This window comes from Dreissena polymorpha, chromosome 3 (genome assembly GCF_020536995.1).
Source record: "Dreissena polymorpha isolate Duluth1 chromosome 3, UMN_Dpol_1.0, whole genome shotgun sequence".
Classification (NCBI taxonomy): domain Eukaryota; kingdom Metazoa; phylum Mollusca; class Bivalvia; order Myida; family Dreissenidae; genus Dreissena; species Dreissena polymorpha.
This window is the reverse complement of record NC_068357.1, coordinates 143448025-143474630: the sequence shown is the minus strand read 5'-3', so window position 1 is coordinate 143474630 and position 26606 is coordinate 143448025. Positions and strand designations below refer to the sequence as shown.

The window sequence follows — 26606 nt, the reverse complement described above, 5'->3', positions numbered from 1 at the left end:
TTATATAAATCCGCATCACTAATACGTTGATGCAACACTGGTCTTAAAATGCTTCATTGCATAATCTATTGGCAATGAGAGAAGTTTTGAAAATATGTTCCTCGTGTTCGAAATATGATTCAAGTATAGCAATTATTTTAGGTTACGAACTAAAATAATAAAAATACTAGTACGTGAAATAAATAATTTTAAAACAAAGTAAATTGATAAAAGAGAGGCTCCCCGACGGGGAATCGAACCCCGGTCTCCCGCGTGACAGGCGGGGATACTTACCACTATACTATCGAGGAGTGCGGCATTAAAATTGGATTTGTTCTTTCTCAAAGTTTAAGTCAAGATTCCTTCAGTAGCATTTATTTATTGAGTGCACACTACAGTCGTTGTAGTATAGCGGATTGTCATAAAACCAGAGACGTAGATGTTGAGAAAACCTAGTTTAACACGCTGGACGCTCGCAATCCCAAGTGGTCTAGTGGTTAGGATTCCACGCTCTCACCGTGGCGGCCGGGGTTCGATTCCCCGCTTGGGAAGTTCTTTTTTCGATAGTTATTAAGTTGTTTACTTGCGAACAACTTGAGTTACACATGAAATGATTAACCGATTATAACTCAATGAATTGCTCGATTAATAACTTGATGAAATGATGGATCAATCATTTAATTGTACTGCTTGAACAAAAACTTCAGAAAATACTCCATCAATAATTGCATTCAATGCGTAATCCACAATGATAATCGCCAAACACGAACTCGCAACACAGAGGCAAAAGATGTTTGAACTAATGTTGAAAGCTGGAGTATAGATCCAATAGGTAACCAGCGATCTCCGGGCCAATTAAATATGTTGGATGTAAAAAGGAATATATAGTCAGGTTATATCTAAATAACAAACCGGTATGGTATGCGAACTTATATTCCAGAAGTAGCATTCTTTATATTTGAACATATATGTTTAATACATACCGGTAATGTTGTTTATTTCAGTGTGAATTACAAATGTATGTGATAAGCAAACAAAATATGCGCGATTCACACGAAACGTTATGAAAAAGTTAATGCTCTTTTATGATTTCAATACATATCGGCCTCAACGAAATTCTAAATATGCATTTTCTAAATATAGACAAAGAACGGAATCCCCGATAAATACATGTATAGCATGTCTATCCGTAGTATCGGCCCTCTTAAAGGGGCCTTTTCACAGATTTTGGCATTTTTTAACTTATTCATTAAATGCTTTATATCGATAAATGTAAACATTGGATCGTAAAAGCTCCAGTAAAAAATCAAGAATAAAATTAAAAAAGGAAAAGAACATTGCCCGGATCAGGTTTCGAACCAGTGACCCCTGGAGTCCTGCCAGAGTCCTGAAGTAAAAACGCTTTATCCTACTGAGCTATTCCGCCGTGTACACATATTGATCGTATTTTATTCCTAATATAAGCAATCTTCGTAGTTTCACAAAATTTAACGACAAAAACAGAAGTCTCCAAATTATTCAATCGTTTCGCGTTGCAACGCTTTATAATTTTTAGGTTTTAAAATCGTCAAAAGATGCATATAATGGCTATATTAGACCATGGTAAATGTTCAGTATTACTGTTTCCTCCCAAATATTATAACTAAAACGAAAATTTGAGAATCTGAAACAACTTTTTTCAATTTTGTCAATTTACCAAAGCGTGAAAAGATCCCTTTAATGAATACATACGAATTTTTTAAGTCGAACAAATACAAAAATAACAACGAAAACTGGATTTAAATCGTATTGTTTTGACAAAATACTGGCTAGACTTAGCTCCCTGTAGTAATCTGTTTCATGTACAATGGTTCTCATAATATCGGCCCTTCTGATTGATTGCTAAGGTTTGTTACTTTGCCCACAAAAAATAGTATCTAGGCCGTTAGCCATGAATACTTTTGCTCCCCCCCCCCGGGAGAATTTTGTTGACCCTACTTGTTAAAATCTCTATATCCCCCGAGGCTCATGACACATTGTTTGCAAATTTCTAGCGGGGCGTTACTGATCTTAGATAATCTAATTTTAGATCCTAGATAATCTAAAACTTAATCAAATCCAATAAATACAATATATATACCAGTTAACCGATTTTGCACGTCCTTCTCACACGAGAGAACAATCGCGAATGCATAATGAGTGGCACAACAGTTATATATGTCTAGATAACAAACTGTTATTTCATGAACAATATATTCCGGAAGTAGCATTCTTCATGTTTGAACATACATTTTTAATATATAATGTTGTTTATTTAAAGGTGAATTAAACGTGCATGTGATAAGCAAATAAAGAATGCGTGCTTCACATGAAACATACTGAAGAAGTTATTGAATAGTGTTTCTAACTACAATTCAAACTACGTTATACAAATCTACAGCACTAACCGGTACACGTTTATACAACACAACACACGTACTGTATTAAAATGCTTCATTGCATGAACGTATTGGGATTGAGAAAAGATTTGGTGACAACAAATACTAGTACTAGTAGGTGAAAGTTATTTAAAAGAAAGGAAATGGATAAAAACAGAAGCTCCCCGTCAGGGTATCGAAACCTGGTCTCCCGTGTGACAGGCTGGGATACTTACAACTATACTATCGAGGAGGGCACTATTAATGCAGCATTTCTTGGTTCATAGAATTTATGTCAAGATTACTTCAGGAGCACGCATGTTTATTTATTGAGTGCACAGTACAGTCGTTGTAGTATAGCCGATTACTAGAGCAATAAGACCTAGTTTAACACATGAGTCTTTCGCAATCCCAAGTGGTCTAGTTGTTAGGATCCACGCTCTCACCGTGGCGACCGGGGTTAGATTCCCCGCTAAGGAAGTTTTTTTCGAAAAGTTATTAAGTTGTTTACTTGCGCATAACTTTAGTTGCACATGAAATGCTTTACCAATAATAACTCCATGAATTGCTCGATTACTTGACGAAATGCTTTAGAATTCTTTATAAAATGCTGGACCAATCACTTAATGGTACTGCTTGAACAATAATTTCAGGAAATACTCCATCAATAACTTCATTAAATGCATGATCAATAATAGCAGAAAATGCGTAATCCACAACGTCGGATAATCGCCAAACTCGAACTGGCAATACAAGGGTATTTGACTAACGATGAAAGCTAGAGTATAGATGACATAGGTAACCAGCGATCTCCGGACCAATTAAATATGTCAGATGTAAAAAAAAATAGTGACATTTAGTCAGGTTAATTCTAAATAAAAAAAAACTGGTATGTAATGCGAAGTATATTCCGGGAGTAGAATTGTAAATGTCTGAACAATAATTTTTAATAAATAATGCTGTTTATTGAAGTGTGAATTACAAGTGTATGAGATAAGAAAATCAAGTGTGCGTGCTTCACATTAAACGTTATACAGTAGCCATTGAAAAGTGTTTCTAACTACAATCAATTCAAACAACTTTATATAAATCCGCAGCACTAATACGTTGATAAAACACTGGTCTTAAAATGCTTCATTGCATAATCAATTGGCAAGGAGAGAAGTTTTGAAAATATGTTCCTCGTTTTCTAAATATGATTGAAGTATAGCAATTATTTTAGGTTACGAATTAAAATGACAAAAATACTAGTACGTAAAATTGTAAATTGATAAAAACAGATGCTACCCCGACGGGGAATCGAACCCCGGTCTGCCCGCGTGACAGGCGGGGATACTTACCACTATACTATCGAGGAGTGCGGCATTAAATTTCAAACTTTAAGTCAAGATTCCTTCAGTAGCAACGATTTATTGAGTGCACACTACAGTCGTTGAAGTATAGCGGATTACGATAGTCATAAAACCAGAGACGTAGATGTTGATAAAAGTTATCAGTAGTTTAACACGCTGGACGCTCGCAATCCCAAGTGGTCTAGTGGTTAGGATTCCACGCTCTCACCGAGGCGGCCGGAGTTCGATTCCCCGCTTGGGAAGTTCCTTTTTCGAAAAGTTATTTAGTTGTTTACTTGCGAACAACTTGAGTTACACATGAAATGATTGACCAATTATAACTCAATGAATTGCTCGATTAATAACTTTATGAAATGCTGGATCAATCATTTAATTGTACTGCTTGAACAATAACTTCAGGAAATACTCCATCAATAATTGCATTCAATGCGAATTCCACAACTTCAGATAATTGCCAAACAAGAACTCGCAACACAGAGGCAAAAGATGTTTGGACTAATGTTGAAAGCTGGAGTATAGATTCAATAGGTAACCAGCGATCTCCGGACCAATCAAATATGATGGATGTAAGAAAGACATATATAGTCAGGTTATATCTAAATAACAAACCGATATGTTATGCGAACTTATATTCCGGAAGTAGCATTCTTTATGTTTGAACATATATTTTAAATACATACCGGTAATGTTGTTTATTTCAGTGTGAATTACAAATGTATGTGATAAGCAAATAAAATATGCGCGATTCACACGAAACGTTATGAAAAAGTTAATGCTCTTTTATGATTACAATACATATCGGCCTCAACGAAATTCTAAATATGCATTTTCTAAATATAGACAAAGAACGGAATCCCCGATAAATATAGCATGTCTATCCGTAGTATCGGCCCTCTTAATGAATACATACGAATTTTTGAAGCGAACAAATACAAAAATAACAACGAAAACTGGATTTAAATCGTATTGTTTTGACAAAATACTGGCTAGACTTAGCTCCCTGTAGTAATCTGTTTCATGTACAATGGTTCTCATAATATCGGCCCTTCTGATTGATTGCTAAGGTTTGTTACTTTGCCCACAAAAAATAGTATCTAGGCCGTTAGCCATGAATACTTTTGCTCCCCCCCCCCCGGGAGAATTTTGTTGACCCTACTTGTTAAAATCCGTATATCCCCCGAGGCTCATGACACATGGTTTGCAAATTTCTAGCGGGGCGTTACTGATCTTAGATAATCTAATTTTAGATCTTAGATAATCTAAAACTTAATCAAATCCAATAAATACAATATATATACCAGTTAACCGATTTTGCACGTCCTTCCCACACGAGAGAACAATCGCGAATGCATAATGAGTGGCACAACAGTTATATATGTCTAGATAACAAACTGTTATTTCATGAACAATATATTCCGGAAGTAGCATTCTTCATGTTTGAACATACATTTTTAATATATAATGTTGTTTATTTAAAGGTGAATTAAACGTGCATGTGATAAGCAAATAAAGAATGCGTGCTTCACATGAAACATACTGAAGAAGTTATTGAATAGTGTTTCTAACTACAATTCAAACTACGTTATACAAATCTACAGCACTAACCGGTACACGTTTATACAACACAACACACGTACTGTATTAAAATGCTTCATTGCATGAACGTATTGGGATTGAGAAAAGTTTTGGTGACAACAAATACTAGTACTAGTAGGTGAAAGTTATTTAAAAGAAAGGAAATGGATAAAAACAGAAGCTCCCCGTCAGGGTATCGAAACCTGGTCTCCCGTGTGACAGGCTGGGATACTTACAACTATACTATCGAGGAGGGCACTATTAATGCAGCATTTCTTGGTTCATAGAATTTATGTCAAGATTACTTCAGGAGCACGCATGTTTATTTATTGAGTGCACAGTACAGTCGTTGTAGTATAGCCGATTACTAGAGCAATAAGACCTAGTTTAACACATGAGTCTTTCGCAATCCCAAGTGGTCTAGTTGTTAGGATCCACGCTCTCACCGTGGCGACCGGGGTTAGATTCCCCGCTAAGGAAGTTTTTTTCGAAAAGTTATTAAGTTGTTTACTTGCGCATAACTTTAGTTGCACATGAAATGCTTTACCAATAATAACTCCATGAATTGCTCGATTACTTGACGAAATGCTTTAGAATTCTTTATAAAATGCTGGACCAATTACTTAATGGTACTGCTTGAACAATAATTTCAGGAAATACTCCATCAATAACTTCATAAAATGCATGATCAATAATAGCAGAAAATGCGTAATCCACAACGTCGGATAATCGCCAAACACGAACTGGCAATACAAGGGTATTTGACTAACGATGAAAGCTAGAGTATAGATGACATAGGTAACCAGCGATCTCCGGACCAATTAAATATGTCAGATGTAAAAAAAACAGTGACATTTAGTCAGGTTAATTCTAAATAAAAAAATCTGGTATGTAATGCGAAGTATATTCCGGGAGTAGAATTGTAAATGTCTGAACAATAATTTTTAATAAATAATGCTGTTTATTGAAGTGTGAATGACAAGTGTATGAGATAAGAAAATCAAGTGTGCGTGCTTCACATTAAACGTTATACAGTAGCCATTGAAAAGTGTTTCTAACTACAATCAATTCAAACTACTTTATATAAATCCGCAGCACTAATACGTTGATAAAACACTGGTCTTAAAATGCTTCATTGCATAATCAATTGGCAAGGAGAGAAGTTTTGAAAATATGTTTCCTCGTTTTCTAAATATGATTGAAGTATAGCAATTATTTTAGGTTACGAATTAAAATGACAAAAATACTAGTACGTGAAAAAAAAAGTAAATTGATAAAAAGAGATGCTCCCGACGGGGAATCGAACCCCGGTCCCCGCGTGACAGGCGGGGATACTTACCACTATACTATCGAGGAGTGCGGCATTAAAATTGGATTTGTTAATTGTCAAACTTTAAGTCAAGATTCCTTCAGTAGAAAAGATTTATTGAGTGCACACTACAGTCGTTTTAGTATAGCGGATTACGATATTCATAAAACCAGAGACGTAGATGTTGATAAAAGTTATCAGTAGTTTAACACGCTGGACGCTCGCAATCCCAAGTGGTCTAGTGGTTAGGATTCCACGCTCTCACCGTGGCGGCCGGGGTTCGATTCCCCGCTTGGGAAGTTCCTTTTTCGAAAAGTTATTTAGTTGTTTACTTGCGAACAACTTGAGTTACACATGAAATGATTGACCAATTATAACTCAATGAATTGCTCGATTAATAACTTTATGAAATGCTGGATCAATCATTTAATTGTACTGCTTGAACAATAACTTCAGGAAATACTCCATCAATAATTGCATTCAATGCGAATTCCACAACTTCAGATAATTGCCAAACAAGAACTCGCAACACAGAGGCAAAAGATGTTTGGACTAATGTTGAAAGCTGGAGTATAGATTCAATAGGTAACCAGCGATCTCCGGACCAATCAAATATGATGGATGTAAGAAAGACATATATAGTCAGGTTATATCTAAATAACAAACCGATATGTTATGCGAACTTATATTCCGGAAGTAGCATTCTTTATGTTTGAACATATATTTTAAATACATACCGGTAATGTTGTTTATTTCAGTGTGAATTACAAATGTATGTGATAAGCAAATAAAATATGCGCGATTCACACGAAACGTTATGAAAAAGTTAATGCTCTTTTATGATTACAATACATATCGGCCTCAACGAAATTCTAAATATGCATTTTCTAAATATAGACAAAGAACGGAATCCCCGATAAATATAGCATGTCTATCCGTAGTATCGGCCCTCTTAATGAATACATACGAATTTTTGAAGCGAACAAATACAAAAATAACAACGAAAACTGGATTTAAATCGTATTGTTTTGACAAAATACTGGCTAGACTTAGCTCCCTGTAGTAATCTGTTTCATGTACAATGGTTCTCATAATATCGGCCCTTCTGATTGATTGCTAAGGTTTGTTACTTTGCCCACAAAAAATAGTATCTAGGCCGTTAGCCATGAATACTTTTGCTCCCCCCCCCGGGAGAATTTTGTTGACCCTACTTGTTAAAATCCGTATATCCCCCGAGGCTCATGACACATGGTTTGCAAATTTCTAGCGGGGCGTTACTGATCTTAGATAATCTAATTTTAGATCTTAGATAATCTAAAACTTAATCAAATCCAATAAATACAATATATATACCAGTTAACCGATTTTGCACGTCCTTCCCACACGAGAGAACAATCGCGAATGCATAATGAGTGGCACAACAGTTATATATGTCTAGATAACAAACTGTTATTTCATGAACAATATATTCCGGAAGTAGCATTCTTCATGTTTGAACATACATTTTTAATATATAATGTTGTTTATTTAAAGGTGAATTAAACGTGCATGTGATAAGCAAATAAAGAATGCGTGCTTCACATGAAACATACTGAAGAAGTTATTGAATAGTGTTTCTAACTACAATTCAAACTACGTTATACAAATCTACAGCACTAACCGGTACACGTTTATACAACACAACACACGTACTGTATTAAAATGCTTCATTGCATGAACGTATTGGGATTGAGAAAAGTTTTGGTGACAACAAATACTAGTACTAGTAGGTGAAAGTTATTTAAAAGAAAGGAAATGGATAAAAACAGAAGCTCCCCGTCAGGGTATCGAAACCTGGTCTCCCGTGTGACAGGCTGGGATACTTACAACTATACTATCGAGGAGGGCACTATTAATGCAGCATTTCTTGGTTCATAGAATTTATGTCAAGATTACTTCAGGAGCACGCATGTTTATTTATTGAGTGCACAGTACAGTCGTTGTAGTATAGCCGATTACTAGAGCAATAAGACCTAGTTTAACACATGAGTCTTTCGCAATCCCAAGTGGTCTAGTTGTTAGGATCCACGCTCTCACCGTGGCGACCGGGGTTAGATTCCCCGCTAAGGAAGTTTTTTTCGAAAAGTTATTAAGTTGTTTACTTGCGCATAACTTTAGTTGCACATGAAATGCTTTACCAATAATAACTCCATGAATTGCTCGATTACTTGACGAAATGCTTTAGAATTCTTTATAAAATGCTGGACCAATCACTTAATGGTACTGCTTGAACAATAATTTCAGGAAATACTCCATCAATAACTTCATAAAATGCATGATCAATAATAGCAGAAAATGCGTAATCCACAACGTCGGATAATCGCCAAACACGAACTGGCAATACAAGGGTATTTGACTAACGATGAAAGCTAGAGTATAGATGACATAGGTAACCAGCGATCTCCGGACCAATTAAATATGTCAGATGTAAAAAAAACAGTGACATTTAGTCAGGTTAATTCTAAATAAAAAAATCTGGTATGTAATGCGAAGTATATTCCGGGAGTAGAATTGTAAATGTCTGAACAATAATTTTTAATAAATAATGCTGTTTATTGAAGTGTGAATGACAAGTGTATGAGATAAGAAAATCAAGTGTGCGTGCTTCACATTAAACGTTATACAGTAGCCATTGAAAAGTGTTTCTAACTACAATCAATTCAAACTACTTTATATAAATCCGCAGCACTAATACGTTGATAAAACACTGGTCTTAAAATGCTTCATTGCATAATCAATTGGCAAGGAGAGAAGTTTTGAAAATATGTTTCCTCGTTTTCTAAATATGATTGAAGTATAGCAATTATTTTAGGTTACGAATTAAAATGACAAAAATACTAGTACGTGAAAAAAAAAGTAAATTGATAAAAAGAGATGCTCCCCGACGGGGAATCGAACCCCGGTCCCCGCGTGACAGGCGGGGATACTTACCACTATACTATCGAGGAGTGCGGCATTAAAATTGGATTTGTTAATTGTCAAACTTTAAGTCAAGATTCCTTCAGTAGAAAAGATTTATTGAGTGCACACTACAGTCGTTTTAGTATAGCGGATTACGATATTCATAAAACCAGAGACGTAGATGTTGATAAAAGTTATCAGTAGTTTAACACGCTGGACGCTCGCAATCCCAAGTGGTCTAGTGGTTAGGATTCCACGCTCTCACCGTGGCGGCCGGGGTTCGATTCCCCGCTTGGGAAGTTCCTTTTTCGAAAAGTTATTTAGTTGTTTACTTGCGAACAACTTGAGTTACACATGAAATGATTGACCAATTATAACTCAATGAATTGCTCGATTAATAACTTTATGAAATGCTGGATCAATCATTTAATTGTACTGCTTGAACAATAACTTCAGGAAATACTCCATCAATAATTGCATTCAATGCGAATTCCACAACTTCAGATAATTGCCAAACAAGAACTCGCAACACAGAGGCAAAAGATGTTTGGACTAATGTTGAAAGCTGGAGTATAGATTCAATAGGTAACCAGCGATCTCCGGACCAATCAAATATGATGGATGTAAGAAAGACATATATAGTCAGGTTATATCTAAATAACAAACCGATATGTTATGCGAACTTATATTCCGGAAGTAGCATTCTTTATGTTTGAACATATATTTTAAATACATACCGGTAATGTTGTTTATTTCAGTGTGAATTACAAATGTATGTGATAAGCAAATAAAATATGCGCGATTCACACGAAACGTTATGAAAAAGTTAATGCTCTTTTATGATTACAATACATATCGGCCTCAACGAAATTCTAAATATGCATTTTCTAAATATAGACAAAGAACGGAATCCCCGATAAATATAGCATGTCTATCCGTAGTATCGGCCCTCTTAATGAATACATACGAATTTTTGAAGCGAACAAATACAAAAATAACAACGAAAACTGGATTTAAATCGTATTGTTTTGACAAAATACTGGCTAGACTTAGCTCCCTGTAGTAATCTGTTTCATGTACAATGGTTCTCATAATATCGGCCCTTCTGATTGATTGCTAAGGTTTGTTACTTTGCCCACAAAAAATAGTATCTAGGCCGTTAGCCATGAATACTTTTGCTCCCCCCCCCGGGAGAATTTTGTTGACCCTACTTGTTAAAATCCGTATATCCCCCGAGGCTCATGACACATGGTTTGCAAATTTCTAGCGGGGCGTTACTGATCTTAGATAATCTAATTTTAGATCTTAGATAATCTAAAACTTAATCAAATCCAATAAATACAATATATATACCAGTTAACCGATTTTGCACGTCCTTCCCACACGAGAGAACAATCGCGAATGCATAATGAGTGGCACAACAGTTATATATGTCTAGATAACAAACTGTTATTTCATGAACAATATATTCCGGAAGTAGCATTCTTCATGTTTGAACATACATTTTTAATATATAATGTTGTTTATTTAAAGGTGAATTAAACGTGCATGTGATAAGCAAATAAAGAATGCGTGCTTCACATGAAACATACTGAAGAAGTTATTGAATAGTGTTTCTAACTACAATTCAAACTACGTTATACAAATCTACAGCACTAACCGGTACACGTTTATACAACACAACACACGTACTGTATTAAAATGCTTCATTGCATGAACGTATTGGGATTGAGAAAAGTTTTGGTGACAACAAATACTAGTACTAGTAGGTGAAAGTTATTTAAAAGAAAGGAAATGGATAAAAACAGAAGCTCCCCGTCAGGGTATCGAAACCTGGTCTCCCGTGTGACAGGCTGGGATACTTACAACTATACTATCGAGGAGGGCACTATTAATGCAGCATTTCTTGGTTCATAGAATTTATGTCAAGATTACTTCAGGAGCACGCATGTTTATTTATTGAGTGCACAGTACAGTCGTTGTAGTATAGCCGATTACTAGAGCAATAAGACCTAGTTTAACACATGAGTCTTTCGCAATCCCAAGTGGTCTAGTTGTTAGGATCCACGCTCTCACCGTGGCGACCGGGGTTAGATTCCCCGCTAAGGAAGTTTTTTTCGAAAAGTTATTAAGTTGTTTACTTGCGCATAACTTTAGTTGCACATGAAATGCTTTACCAATAATAACTCCATGAATTGCTCGATTACTTGACGAAATGCTTTAGAATTCTTTATAAAATGCTGGACCAATCACTTAATGGTACTGCTTGAACAATAATTTCAGGAAATACTCCATCAATAACTTCATAAAATGCATGATCAATAATAGCAGAAAATGCGTAATCCACAACGTCGGATAATCGCCAAACACGAACTGGCAATACAAGGGTATTTGACTAACGATGAAAGCTAGAGTATAGATGACATAGGTAACCAGCGATCTCCGGACCAATTAAATATGTCAGATGTAAAAAAAACAGTGACATTTAGTCAGGTTAATTCTAAATAAAAAAATCTGGTATGTAATGCGAAGTATATTCCGGGAGTAGAATTGTAAATGTCTGAACAATAATTTTTAATAAATAATGCTGTTTATTGAAGTGTGAATGACAAGTGTATGAGATAAGAAAATCAAGTGTGCGTGCTTCACATTAAACGTTATACAGTAGCCATTGAAAAGTGTTTCTAACTACAATCAATTCAAACTACTTTATATAAATCCGCAGCACTAATACGTTGATAAAACACTGGTCTTAAAATGCTTCATTGCATAATCAATTGGCAAGGAGAGAAGTTTTGAAAATATGTTTCCTCGTTTTCTAAATATGATTGAAGTATAGCAATTATTTTAGGTTACGAATTAAAATGACAAAAATACTAGTACGTGAAAAAAAAAGTAAATTGATAAAAAGAGATGCTCCCGACGGGGAATCGAACCCCGGTCCCCGCGTGACAGGCGGGGATACTTACCACTATACTATCGAGGAGTGCGGCATTAAAATTGGATTTGTTAATTGTCAAACTTTAAGTCAAGATTCCTTCAGTAGAAAAGATTTATTGAGTGCACACTACAGTCGTTTTAGTATAGCGGATTACGATATTCATAAAACCAGAGACGTAGATGTTGATAAAAGTTATCAGTAGTTTAACACGCTGGACGCTCGCAATCCCAAGTGGTCTAGTGGTTAGGATTCCACGCTCTCACCGTGGCGGCCGGGGTTCGATTCCCCGCTTGGGAAGTACCTTTTTCGAAAAGTTATTTAGTTGTTTACTTGCGAACAACTTGAGTTACACATGAAATGATTGACCAATTATAACTCAATGAATTGCTCGATTAATAACTTTATGAAATGCTGGATCAATCATTTAATTGTACTGCTTGAACAATAACTTCAGGAAATACTCCATCAATAATTGCATTCAATGCGAATTCCACAACTTCAGATAATTGCCAAACAAGAACTCGCAACACAGAGGCAAAAGATGTTTGGACTAATGTTGAAAGCTGGAGTATAGATTCAATAGGTAACCAGCGATCTCCGGACCAATCAAATATGATGGATGTAAGAAAGACATATATAGTCAGGTTATATCTAAATAACAAACCGATATGTTATGCGAACTTATATTCCGGAAGTAGCATTCTTTATGTTTGAACATATATTTTAAATACATACCGGTAATGTTGTTTATTTCAGTGTGAATTACAAATGTATGTGATAAGCAAATAAAATATGCGCGATTCACACGAAACGTTATGAAAAAGTTAATGCTCTTTTATGATTACAATACATATCGGCCTCAACGAAATTCTAAATATGCATTTTCTAAATATAGACAAAGAACGGAATCCCCGATAAATATAGCATGTCTATCCGTAGTATCGGCCCTCTTAATGAATACATACGAATTTTTGAAGCGAACAAATACAAAAATAACAACGAAAACTGGATTTAAATCGTATTGTTTTGACAAAATACTGGCTAGACTTAGCTCCCTGTAGTAATCTGTTTCATGTACAATGGTTCTCATAATATCGGCCCTTCTGATTGATTGCTAAGGTTTGTTACTTTGCCCACAAAAAATAGTATCTAGGCCGTTAGCCATGAATACTTTTGCTCCCCCCCCCGGGAGAATTTTGTTGACCCTACTTGTTAAAATCTCTATATCCCCCGAGGCTCATGACACATTGTTTGCAAATTTCTAGCGGGGCGTTACTGATCTTAGATAATCTAATTTTAGATCTTAGATAATCTAAAACTTAATCAAATCCAATAAATACAATATATATACCAGTTAACCGATTTTGCACGTCCTTCCCACACGAGAGAACAATCGCGAATGCATAATGAGTGGCACAACAGTTATATATGTCTAGATAACAAACTGTTATTTCATGAACAATATATTCCGGAAGTAGCATTCTTCATGTTTGAACATACATTTTTAATATATAATGTTGTTTATTTAAAGGTGAATTAAACGTGCATGTGATAAGCAAATAAAGAATGCGTGCTTCACATGAAACATACTGAAGAAGTTATTGAATAGTGTTTCTAACTACAATTCAAACTACGTTATACAAATCTACAGCACTAACCGGTACACGTTTATACAACACAACACACGTACTGTATTAAAATGCTTCATTGCATGAACGTATTGGGATTGAGAAAAGTTTTGGTGACAACAAATACTAGTACTAGTAGGTGAAAGTTATTTAAAAGAAAGGAAATGGATAAAAACAGAAGCTCCCCGTCAGGGTATCGAAACCTGGTCTCCCGTGTTACAGGCTGGGATACTTACAACTATAATATCGAGGAGGGCACTATTAATGCAGCATTTCTTGGTTCATAGAATTTATGTCAAGATTACTTCAGGAGCACGCATGTTTATTTATTGAGTGCACAGTACAGTCGTTGTAGTATAGCCGATTACTAGAGCAATAAGACCTAGTTTAACACATGAGTCTTTCGCAATCCCAAGTGGTCTAGTTGTTAGGATCCACGCTCTCACCGTGGCGACCGGGGTTAGATTCCCCGCTAAGGAAGTTTTTTTCGAAAAGTTATTAAGTTGTTTACTTGCGCATAACTTTAGTTGCACATGAAATGCTTTACCAATAATAACTCCATGAATTGCTCGATTACTTGACGAAATGCTTTAGAATTCTTTATAAAATGCTGGACCAATCACTTAATGGTACTGCTTGAACAATAATTTCAGGAAATACTCCATCAATAACTTCATAAAATGCATGATCAATAATAGCAGAAAATGCGTAATCCACAACGTCGGATAATCGCCAAACACGAACTGGCAATACAAGGGTATTTGACTAACGATGAAAGCTAGAGTATAGATGACATGGGTAACCAGCGATCTCCGGACCAATTAAATATGTCAGATGTAAAAAAAACAGTGACATTTAGTCAGGTTAATTCTAAATAAAAAAAAATTGGTATGTTATGCGAAGTATATTCCGGGAGTAGAATTGTAAATGTCTGAACAATAATTTTTAATAAATAATGCTGTTTATTGAAGTGTGAATGACAAGTGTATGAGATAAGAAAATCAAGTGTGCGTGCTTCACATTAAACGTTATACAGTAGCCATTGAAAAGTGTTTCTAACTACAATCAATTCAAACTACTTTATATAAATCCGCAGCACTAATACGTTGATAAAACACTTGTCTTAAAATGCTTCATTGCATAATCAATTGGCAAGGAGAGAAGTTTTGAAAATATGTTTCCTCGTTTTCTAAATATGATTGAAGTATAGCAATTATTTTAGGTTACGAATTAAAATGACAAAAATACTAGTACGTGAAAAAAAAAGTAAATTGATAAAAAGAGATGCTCCCCGACGGGGAATCGAACCCCGGTCCCCGCGTGACAGGCGGGGATACTTACCACTATACTATCGAGGAGTGCGGCATTAAAATTGGATTTGTTAATTGTCAAACTTTAAGTCAAGATTCCTTCAGTAGAAAAGATTTATTGAGTGCACACTACAGTCGTTTTAGTATAGCGGATTACGATATTCATAAAACCAGAGACGTAGATGTTGATAAAAGTTAACAGTAGTTTAACACGCTGGACGCTCGCAATCCCAAGTGGTCTAGTGGTTAGGATTCCACGCTCTCACCGTGGCGGCCGGGGTTCGATTCCCCGCTTGGGAAGTTCCTTTTTCGAAAAGTTATTTAGTTGTTTACTTGCGAACAACTTAAGTTACACATGAAATGATTGACCAATTATAACTCAATGAATTGCTCGATTAATAACTTTATGAAATGCTGGATCAATCATTTAATTGTACTGCTTGAACAATAACTTCAGGAAATACTCCATCAATAATTGCATTCAATGCGAATTCCACAACTTCAGATAATTGCCAAACAAGAACTCGCAACACAGAGGCAAAAGATGTTTGGACTAATGTTGAAAGCTGGAGTATAGATTCAATAGGTAACCAGCGATCTCCGGACCAATTAAATATCATGGATGTAAGAAAGAAATATATAGTCAGGTTATATCTAAATAACAAACCGATATGTAATGCGAACTTATATTCCGGAAGTAGCATTCTTTATGTTTGAACATATATTTTTAATACATAATGTTGTTTATTTCAGTGTGAATTACAAATGTATGTGATAAGCAAAAATAACATATGCGCGATTCACACGAAACGTTACGAAAAAGTTAATGCTCTTTTATGATTTCAATACATTGTACATATCGGCCTCAACGAAATTCTAAATATGCATTTTCTAAATATAGACAAAGAACTGAATCCCCGATAAATATAGCATGTCTATCCGTAGTATCGGCTCTCTTAATGAATACATACGAATTTTTGAAGTGAACAAATACAAAAATAACAACGATAACTGGATTTAAATCGTATTGTTTTGACAAAATACTGGCTAGACTTAGCTCCCTGTAGTAATCTGTTTCATGTACAATGGTTCTCATAATACCGGCCCTTCTGATTGATTGCTAAGGTTTGTTACTTTGCCCACAAAAAATAGTATCTAGGCCGTGAGCCATGAATACTTTTGCTCCCCCCCCCCCGGGGGAATTTCGTACACCCTATTTTTTAAATCTCTATATCCCCCGAGGCTCATGACACATTGTTTGTCGTTACTGATCTAATTTTAGATCTTAGATAATCTAAAACTTAATCAAATCCAATAAATACAATATATATACCAGTTAACCGATTTTGCACGTCCTTCCCACACGAGAGAACAATCGCGAATGCATAATGAGTGGCACAACAGTTATATATGTCTAGATAACAAACGGTTATTTCATGAAAAATATATTCCGGAAGTAGCATTCTTCATGTTTGAACATACATTTTTAATATATAATGTTGTTTATTTAAAGGTGAATTAAACGTGCATGTAATAAGCAAATAAAGAATGCGTGCTTCACATGAAACATACTGAAGAAGTTATTGAATAGTGTTTCTAACTACAATTCAAACTACGTTATACAAATCTACAGCACTAACCGGTACACGTTTATACAACACAACACACGTACTGTATTAAAATGCTTCATTGCATGAACGTATTGGGATTGAGAAAAGTTTTGGTGACAACAAATACTAGTACTAGTAGGTGAAAGTTATTTAAAAGAAAGGAAATGGATAAAAACAGAAGCTCCCCGTCAGGGAATCGAAACCTGGTCTCCCGTGTGACAGGCTGGGATACTTACAACTATACTATCGAGGAGGGCACTATTAATGCAGCATTTCTTGGTTCATAGAATTTATGTCAAGATTCCTTCAGGAGCACGCATGTTTATTTATTGAGTGCACAGTACAGTCGTTGTAGTATAGCCGATTACTAGAGCAATAAGACCTAGTTTAACACATGAGTCTTTTGCAATCCCAAGTGGTCTAGTGGTTAGGATCCACGCTCTCACCGTGGCGACCGGGGTTAGATTCCCCGCTAAGGAAGTTTTTTTCGAAAAGTTATTAAGTTGTTTACTTGCGCATAACTTTAGTTGCACATGAAATGCTTCACCAATAATAACTCCATGAATTGCTCGATTACTTGACGAAATGCTTTAGAATTCTTTATAAAATACTGGACCAATCACTTAATGGTACTGCTTGAACAATAATTTCAGGAAATACTCCATCAATAACTTCATAAAATGCATGATCAATAATAGCAGAAAATGCGTAATCCACAACGTCGGATAATCGCCAAACACGAACTGGCAATACAAGGGTATTTGACTAACGATGAAAGCTAGAGTATAGATGACATAGGTAACCAGCGATCTCCGGACCAATTAAATATGTCAGATGTAAAAAAAAATAGTGACATTTAGTCAGGTTAATTCTAAATAAAAAAAAACTGGTATGTAATGCGAAGTATATTCCGGGAGTAGAATTGTACATGTCTGAACAATAATTTTTAATAAATAATGCTGTTTATTGAAGTGTGAATTACAAGTGTATGAGATAAGAAAATCAAGTGTGCGTGCTTCACATTAAACGTTATACAGTAGCCATTGAAAAGTGTTTCTAACTACAATCAATTCAAACTACTTTATATAAATCCGCAGCACTAATACGTTGATAAAACACTGGTCTTAAAATGCTTCATTGCATAATCAATTGGCAAGGAGAGAAGTTTTGAAAATATGTTTCCTCGTTTTCTAAATATGATTGAAGTATAGCAATTATTTTAGGTTACGAATTAAAATGACAAAAATACTAGTACGTGAAAAAAAAGTAAATTGATAAAAAGAGATGCTCCCCGACGGGGAATCGAACCCCGGTCCCCGCGTGACTGGCGGGGATACTTACCACTATACTATCGAGGAGTGCGGCATTAAAATTGGATTTGTTAATTGTCAAACTTTAAGTCAAGATTCCTTCAGTAGAAAAGATTTATTGAGTGCACACTACAGTCGTTTTAGTATAGCGGCTTACGATATTCATAAAACCAGAGACGTAGATGTTGATAAAAGTTAACAGTAGTTTAACACGCTGGACGCTCGCAATCCCAAGTGGTCTAGTGGTTAGGATTCCACGCTCTCACCGTGGCGGCCGGGGTTCGATTCCCCGCTTGGGACGTTCCTTTTTCGAAAAGTTATTTAGTTGTTTACTTGCGAACAACTTAAGTTACACATGAAATGATTGACCAATTATAACTCAATGAATTGCTCGATTAATAACTTTATGAAATGCTGGATCAATCATTTAATTGTACTGCTTGAACAATAACTTCAGGAAATACTCCATCAATAATTGCATTCAATGCGAATTCCACAACTTCAGATAATTGCCAAACAAGAACTCGCAACACAGAGGCAAAAGATGTTTGGACTAATGTTGAAAGCTGGAGTATAGATTCAATAGGTAACCAGCGATCTCCGGACCAAATATGAAATATGATGGATGTAAGAAAGAAATATATAGTCAGGTTATATCTAAATAACAAACCGATATGTAATGCGAACTTATATTCCGGAAGTAGCATTCTTTATGTTTGAACATATATTTTTAATACATAATGTTGTTTATTTCAGTGTGAATTACAAATGTATGTGATAAGCAAAAATAACATATGCGCGATTCACACGAAACGTTACGAAAAAGTTAATGCTCTTTTATGATTTCAATACATTGTACATATCGGCCTCAACGAAATTCTAAATATGCATTTTCTAAATATAGACAAAGAACGGAATCCCCGATAAATATAGCATGTCTATCCGTAGTATCGGCTCTCTTAATGAATACATACGAATTTTTGAAGTGAACAAATACAAAAATAACAACGATAACTGGATTTAAATCGTATTGTTTTGACAAAATACTGGCTAGACTTAGCTCCCTGTAGTAATCTGTTTCATGTACAATGGTTCTCATAATACCGGCCCTTCTGATTGATTGCTAAGGTTTGTTACTTTGCCCACAAAAAATAGTATCTAGGCCGTGAGCCATGAATACTTTTGCTCCCCCCCCCCCGGGGGAATTTCGTACACCCTATTTTTTAAATCTCTATATCCCCCGAGGCTCATGACACATTGTTTGTCGTTACTGATCTAATTTTAGATCTTAGATAATCTAAAACTTAATCAAATCCAATAAATACAATATATATACCAGTTAACCGATTTTGCACGTCCTTCCCACACGAGAGAACAATCGCGAATGCATAATGAGTGGCACAACAGTTATATATGTCTAGATAACAAACGGTTATTTCATGAAAAATATATTCCGGAAGTAGCATTCTTCATGTTTGAACATACATTTTTAATATATAATGTTGTTTATTTAAAGGTGAATTAAACGTGCATGTAATAAGCAAATAAAGAATGCGTGCTTCACATGAAACATACTGAAGAAGTTATTGAATAGTGTTTCTAACTACAATTCAAACTACGTTATACAAATCTACAGCACTAACCGGTACACGTTTATACAACACAACACACGTACTGTATTAAAATGCTTCATTGCATGAACGTATTGGGATTGAGAAAAGTTTTGGTGACAACAAATACTAGTACTAGTAGGTGAAAGTTATTTAAAAGAAAGGAAATGGATAAAAACAGAAGCTCCCCGTCAGGGAATCGAAACCTGGTCTCCCGTGTGACAGGCTGGGATACTTACAACTATACTATCGAGGAGGGCACTATTAATGCAGCATTTCTTGGTTCATAGAATTTATGTCAAGATTCCTTCAGGAGCACGCATGTTTATTTATTGAGTGCACAGTACAGTCGTTGTAGTATAGCCGATTACTAGAGCAATAAGACCTAGTTTAACACATGAGTCTTTTGCAATCCCAAGTGGTCTAGTGGTTAGGATCCACGCTCTCACCGTGGCGACCGGGGTTAGATTCCCCGCTAAGGAAGTTTTTTTCGAAAAGTTATTAAGTTGTTTACTTGCGCATAACTTTAGTTGCACATGAAATGCTTCACCAATAATAACTCCATGAATTGCTCGATTACTTGACGAAATGCTTTAGAATTCTTTATAAAATACTGGACCAATCACTTAATGGTACTGTTTGAACAATAATTTCAGGAAATACTCCATCAATAACTTCATAAAATGCATGATCAATAATAGCAGAAAATGCGTAATCCACAACGTCGGATAATCGCCAAACACGAACTGGCAATACAAGGGTATTTGACTAACGATGAAAGCTAGAGTATAGATGACATAGGTAACCAGCGATCTCCGGACCAATTAAATATGTCAGATGTAAAAAAAAATAGTGACATTTAGTCAGGTTAATTCTAAATAAAAAAAAACTGGTATGTAATGCGAAGTATATTCCGGGAGTAGAATTGTAAATGTCTGAACAATAATTTTTAATAAATAATGCTGTTTATTGAAGTGTGAATTACAAGTGTATGAGATAAGAAAATCAAGTGTGCGTGCTTCACATTAAACGTTATACAGTAGCCATTGAAAAGTGTTTCTAACTACAATCAATTCAAACAACTTTATATAAATCCGCAGCACTAATACGTTGATAAAACACTGGTCTTAAAATGCTTCATTGCATAATCAATTGGCAAGGAGAGAAGTTTTGAAAATATGTTCCTCGTTTTCTAAATATGATTGAAGTATAGCAATTATTTTAGGTTACGAATTAAAATGACAAAAATACTAGTACGTAAAATTGTAAATTGATAAAAACAGATGCTCCCCGACGGGGAATCGAACCCCGGTCTCCCGCGTGACAGGCGGGGATACTTACCACTATACTATCGAGGAGTGCGGCATTAAATTTCAAACTTTAAGTCAAGATTCCTTCAGTAGCAACGATTTATTGAGTGCACACTACAGTCGTTGAAGTATAGCGGATTACGATAGTCATAAAACCAGAGACGTAGATGTTGATAAAAGTTATCAGTAGTTTAACACGCTGGACGCTCGCAATCCCAAGTGGTCTAGTGGTTAGGATTCCACGCTCTCACCGAGGCGGCCGGGGTTCGATTCCCCGCTTGGGAAGTTCCTTTTTCGAAAAGTTATTTAGTTGTTTACTTGCGAACAACTTGAGTTACACATGAAATGATTGACCAATTATAACTCAATGAATTGCTCGATTAATAACTTTATGAAATGCTGGATCAATCATTTAATTGTACTGCTTGAACAATAACTTCAGGAAATACTCCATCAATAATTGCATTCAATGCGAATTCCACAACTTCAGATAATTGCCAAACAAGAACTCGCAACACAGAGGCAAAAGATGTTTGGACTAATGTTGAAAGCTGGAGTATAGATTCAATAGGTAACCAGCGATCTCCGGACCAATCAAATATGATGGATGTAAGAAAGACATATATAGTCAGGTTATATCTAAATAACAAACCGATATGTAATGCGAACTTATATTCCGGAAGTAGCATTCTTTATGTTTGAACATATATTTTAAATACATACCGGTAATGTTGTTTATTTCAGTGTGAATTACAAATGTATGTGATAAGCAAATAAAATATGCGCGATTCACACGAAACGTTATGAAAAAGTTAATGCTCTTTTATGATTACAATACATATCGGCCTCAACGAAATTCTAAATATGCATTTTCTAAATATAGACAAAGAACGGAATCCCCGATAAATATAGCATGTCTATCCGTAGTATCGGCCCTCTTAATGAATACATACGAATTTTTGAAGCGAACAAATACAAAAATAACAACGAAAACTGGATTTAAATCGTATTGTTTTGACAAAATACTGGCTAGACTTAGCTCCCTGTAGTAATCTGTTTCATGTACAATGGTTCTCATAATATCGGCCCTTCTGATTGATTGCTAAGGTTTGTTACTTTGCCCACAAAAAATAGTATCTAGGCCGTTAGCCATGAATACTTTTGCTCCCCCCCCCCGGGAGAATTTTGTTGACCCTACTTGTTAAAATCCGTATATCCCCCGAGGCTCATGACACATGGTTTGCAAATTTCTAGCGGGGCGTTACTGATCTTAGATAATCTAATTTTAGATCTTAGATAATCTAAAACTTAATCAAATCCAAAAAATACAATATATATACCAGTTAACCGATTTTGCACGTCCTTCCCACACGAGAGAACAATCGCGAATGCATAATGAGTGGCACAACAGTTATATATGTCTAGATAACAAACTGTTATTTCATGAACAATATATTCCGGAAGTAGCATTCTTCATGTTTGAACATACATTTTTAATATATAATGTTGTTTATTTAAAGGTGAATTAAACGTGCATGTGATAAGCAAATAAAGAATGCGTGCTTCACATGAAACATACTGAAGAAGTTATTGAATAGTGTTTCTAACTACAATTCAAACTACGTTATACAAATCTACAGCACTAACCGGTACACGTTTATACAACACAACACACGTACTGTATTAAAATGCTTCATTGCATGAACGTATTGGGATTGAGAAAAGTTTTGGTGACAACAAATACTAGTACTAGTAGGTGAAAGTTATTTAAAAGAAAGGAAATGGATAAAAACAGAAGCTCCCCGTCAGGGTATCGAAACCTGGTCTCCCGTGTGACAGGCTGGGATACTTACAACTATACTATCGAGGAGGGCACTATTAATGCAGCATTTCTTGGTTCATAGAATTTATGTCAAGATTACTTCAGGAGCACGCATGTTTATTTATTGAGTGCACAGTACAGTCGTTGTAGTATAGCCGATTACTAGAGCAATAAGACCTAGTTTAACACATGAGTCTTTCGCAATCCCAAGTGGTCTAGTTGTTAGGATCCACGCTCTCACCGTGGCGACCGGGGTTAGATTCCCCGCTAAGGAAGTTTTTTTCGAAAAGTTATTAAGTTGTTTACTTGCGCATAACTTTAGTTGCACATGAAATGCTTTACCAATAATAACTCCATGAATTGCTCGATTACTTGACGAAATGCTTTAGAATTCTTTATAAAATGCTGGACCAATCACTTAATGGTACTGCTTGAACAATAATTTCAGGAAATACTCCATCAATAACTTCATAAAATGCATGATCAATAATAGCAGAAAATGCGTAATCCACAACGTCGGATAATCGCCAAACACGAACTGGCAATACAAGGGTATTTGACTAACGATGAAAGCTAGAGTATAGATGACATAGGTAACCAGCGATCTCCGGACCAATTAAATATGTCAGATGTAAAAAAAACAGTGACATTTAGTCAGGTTAATTCTAAATAAAAAAATCTGGTATGTAATGCGAAGTATATTCCGGGAGTAGAATTGTAAATGTCTGAACAATAATTTTTAATAAATAATGCTGTTTATTGAAGTGTGAATGACAAGTGTATGAGATAAGAAAATCAAGTGTGCGTGCTTCACATTAAACGTTATACAGTAGCCATTGAAAAGTGTTTCTAACTACAATCAATTCAAACTACTTTATATAAATCCGCAGCACTAATACGTTGATAAAACACTGGTCTTAAAATGCTTCATTGCATAATCAATTGGCAAGGAGAGAAGTTTTGAAAATATGTTTCCTCGTTTTCTAAATATGATTGAAGTATAGCAATTATTTTAGGTTACGAATTAAAATGACAAAAATACTAGTACGTGAAAAAAAAAGTAAATTGATAAAAAGAGATGCTCCCGACGGGGAATCGAACCCCGGTCCCCGCGTGACAGGCGGGGATACTTACCACTATACTATCGAGGAGTGCGGCATTAAAATTGGATTTGTTAATTGTCAAACTTTAAGTCAAGATTCCTTCAGTAGAAAAGATTTATTGAGTGCACACTACAGTCGTTTTAGTATAGCGGATTACGATATTCATAAAACCAGAGACGTAGATGTTGATAAAAGTTATCAGTAGTTTAACACGCTGGACGCTCGCAATCCCAAGTGGTCTAGTGGTTAGGATTCCACGCTCTCACCGTGGCGGCCGGGGTTCGATTCCCCGCTTGGGAAGTACCTTTTTCGAAAAGTTATTTAGTTGTTTACTTGCGAACAACTTGAGTTACACATGAAATGATTGACCAATTATAACTCAATGAATTGCTCGATTAATAACTTTATGAAATGCTGGATCAATCATTTAATTGTACTGCTTGAACAATAACTTCAGGAAATACTCCATCAATAATTGCATTCAATGCGAATTCCACAACTTCAGATAATTGCCAAACAAGAACTCGCAACACAGAGGCAAAAGATGTTTGGACTAATGTTGAAAGCTGGAGTATAGATTCAATAGGTAACCAGCGATCTCCGGACCAATCAAATATGATGGATGTAAGAAAGACATATATAGTCAGGTTATATCTAAATAACAAACCGATATGTTATGCGAACTTATATTCCGGAAGTAGCATTCTTTATGTTTGAACATATATTTTAAATACATACCGGTAATGTTGTTTATTTCAGTGTGAATTACAAATGTATGTGATAAGCAAATAAAATATGCGCGATTCACACGAAACGTTATGAAAAAGTTAATGCTCTTTTATGATTACAATACATATCGGCCTCAACGAAATTCTAAATATGCATTTTCTAAATATAGACAAAGAACGGAATCCCCGATAAATATAGCATGTCTATCCGTAGTATCGGCCCTCTTAATGAATACATACGAATTTTTGAAGCGAACAAATACAAAAATAACAACGAAAACTGGATTTAAATCGTATTGTTTTGACAAAATACTGGCTAGACTTAGCTCCCTGTAGTAATCTGTTTCATGTACAATGGTTCTCATAATATCGGCCCTTCTGATTGATTGCTAAGGTTTGTTACTTTGCCCACAAAAAATAGTATCTAGGCCGTTAGCCATGAATACTTTTGCCCCCCCCCCGGGAGAATTTTGTTGACCCTACTTGTTAAAATCCGTATATCCCCCGAGGCTCATGACACATGGTTTGCAAATTTCTAGCGGGGCGTTACTGATCTTAGATAATCTAATTTTAGATCTTAGATAATCTAAAACTTAATCAAATCCAATAAATACAATATATATACCAGTTAACCGATTTTGCACGTCCTTCCCACACGAGAGAACAATCGCGAATGCATAATGAGTGGCACAACAGTTATATATGTCTAGATAACAAACTGTTATTTCATGAACAATATATTCCGGAAGTAGCATTCTTCATGTTTGAACATACATTTTTAATATATAATGTTGTTTATTTAAAGGTGAATTAAACGTGCATGTGATAAGCAAATAAAGAATGCGTGCTTCACATGAAACATACTGAAGAAGTTATTGAATAGTGTTTCTAACTACAATTCAAACTACGTTATACAAATCTACAGCACTAACCGGTACACGTTTATACAACACAACACACGTACTGTATTAAAATGCTTCATTGCATGAACGTATTGGGATTGAGAAAAGTTTTGGTGACAACAAATACTAGTACTAGTAGGTGAAAGTTATTTAAAAGAAAGGAAATGGATAAAAACAGAAGCTCCCCGTCAGGGTATCGAAACCTGGTCTCCCGTGTGACAGGCTGGGATACTTACAACTATACTATCGAGGAGGGCACTATTAATGCAGCATTTCTTGGTTCATAGAATTTATGTCAAGATTACTTCAGGAGCACGCATGTTTATTTATTGAGTGCACAGTACAGTCGTTGTAGTATAGCCGATTACTAGAGCAATAAGACCTAGTTTAACACATGAGTCTTTCGCAATCCCAAGTGGTCTAGTTGTTAGGATCCACGCTCTCACCGTGGCGACCGGGGTTAGATTCCCCGCTAAGGAAGTTTTTTTCGAAAAGTTATTAAGTTGTTTACTTGCGCATAACTTTAGTTGCACATGAAATGCTTTACCAATAATAACTCCATGAATTGCTCGATTACTTGACGAAATGCTTTAGAATTCTTTATAAAATGCTGGACCAATCACTTAATGGTACTGCTTGAACAATAATTTCAGGAAATACTCCATCAATAACTTCATAAAATGCATGATCAATAATAGCAGAAAATGCGTAATCCACAACGTCGGATAATCGCCAAACACGAACTGGCAATACAAGGGTATTTGACTAACGATGAAAGCTA

At 35.5% G+C, this 26606-nt stretch overlaps 13 non-coding genes across 13 annotated transcripts; 9 read left to right on the top strand and 4 right to left on the bottom strand.

Moving 5' to 3' along the window:
• Positions 1 to 218: 218 nt before the first annotated feature.
• Trnad-guc (transfer RNA aspartic acid (anticodon GUC)) lies at positions 219 to 290 on the bottom strand. Its single transcript has one exon. It is a non-coding gene; the product is annotated as a tRNA-Asp (tRNA).
• A 168-nt stretch (positions 291 to 458) lies between these two features.
• On the top strand, positions 459 to 530 carry Trnae-cuc (transfer RNA glutamic acid (anticodon CUC)). Its single transcript has one exon. It is a non-coding gene; the product is annotated as a tRNA-Glu (tRNA).
• A 3367-nt stretch (positions 531 to 3897) lies between these two features.
• Trnae-cuc (transfer RNA glutamic acid (anticodon CUC)) lies at positions 3898 to 3969 on the top strand. Its single transcript has one exon. It is a non-coding gene; the product is annotated as a tRNA-Glu (tRNA).
• A 2869-nt stretch (positions 3970 to 6838) lies between these two features.
• Positions 6839 to 6910, top strand: Trnae-cuc (transfer RNA glutamic acid (anticodon CUC)). Its single transcript has one exon. It is a non-coding gene; the product is annotated as a tRNA-Glu (tRNA).
• Positions 6911 to 9527: 2617 nt separating this feature from the next.
• Positions 9528 to 9598, bottom strand: Trnad-guc (transfer RNA aspartic acid (anticodon GUC)). The gene has a single exon. It is a non-coding gene; the product is annotated as a tRNA-Asp (tRNA).
• A 180-nt stretch (positions 9599 to 9778) lies between these two features.
• Trnae-cuc (transfer RNA glutamic acid (anticodon CUC)) lies at positions 9779 to 9850 on the top strand. The gene has a single exon. It is a non-coding gene; the product is annotated as a tRNA-Glu (tRNA).
• Positions 9851 to 12717: 2867 nt separating this feature from the next.
• Positions 12718 to 12789, top strand: Trnae-cuc (transfer RNA glutamic acid (anticodon CUC)). Its single transcript has one exon. It is a non-coding gene; the product is annotated as a tRNA-Glu (tRNA).
• A 2618-nt stretch (positions 12790 to 15407) lies between these two features.
• Trnad-guc (transfer RNA aspartic acid (anticodon GUC)) lies at positions 15408 to 15478 on the bottom strand. Its single transcript has one exon. It is a non-coding gene; the product is annotated as a tRNA-Asp (tRNA).
• Positions 15479 to 15658: 180 nt separating this feature from the next.
• On the top strand, positions 15659 to 15730 carry Trnae-cuc (transfer RNA glutamic acid (anticodon CUC)). Its single transcript has one exon. It is a non-coding gene; the product is annotated as a tRNA-Glu (tRNA).
• Positions 15731 to 18578: 2848 nt separating this feature from the next.
• Positions 18579 to 18650, top strand: Trnae-cuc (transfer RNA glutamic acid (anticodon CUC)). The gene has a single exon. It is a non-coding gene; the product is annotated as a tRNA-Glu (tRNA).
• A 2596-nt stretch (positions 18651 to 21246) lies between these two features.
• Positions 21247 to 21318, bottom strand: Trnad-guc (transfer RNA aspartic acid (anticodon GUC)). Its single transcript has one exon. It is a non-coding gene; the product is annotated as a tRNA-Asp (tRNA).
• Positions 21319 to 21483: 165 nt separating this feature from the next.
• On the top strand, positions 21484 to 21555 carry Trnae-cuc (transfer RNA glutamic acid (anticodon CUC)). Its single transcript has one exon. It is a non-coding gene; the product is annotated as a tRNA-Glu (tRNA).
• A 2868-nt stretch (positions 21556 to 24423) lies between these two features.
• On the top strand, positions 24424 to 24495 carry Trnae-cuc (transfer RNA glutamic acid (anticodon CUC)). The gene has a single exon. It is a non-coding gene; the product is annotated as a tRNA-Glu (tRNA).
• Positions 24496 to 26606: the final 2111 nt, after the last annotated feature.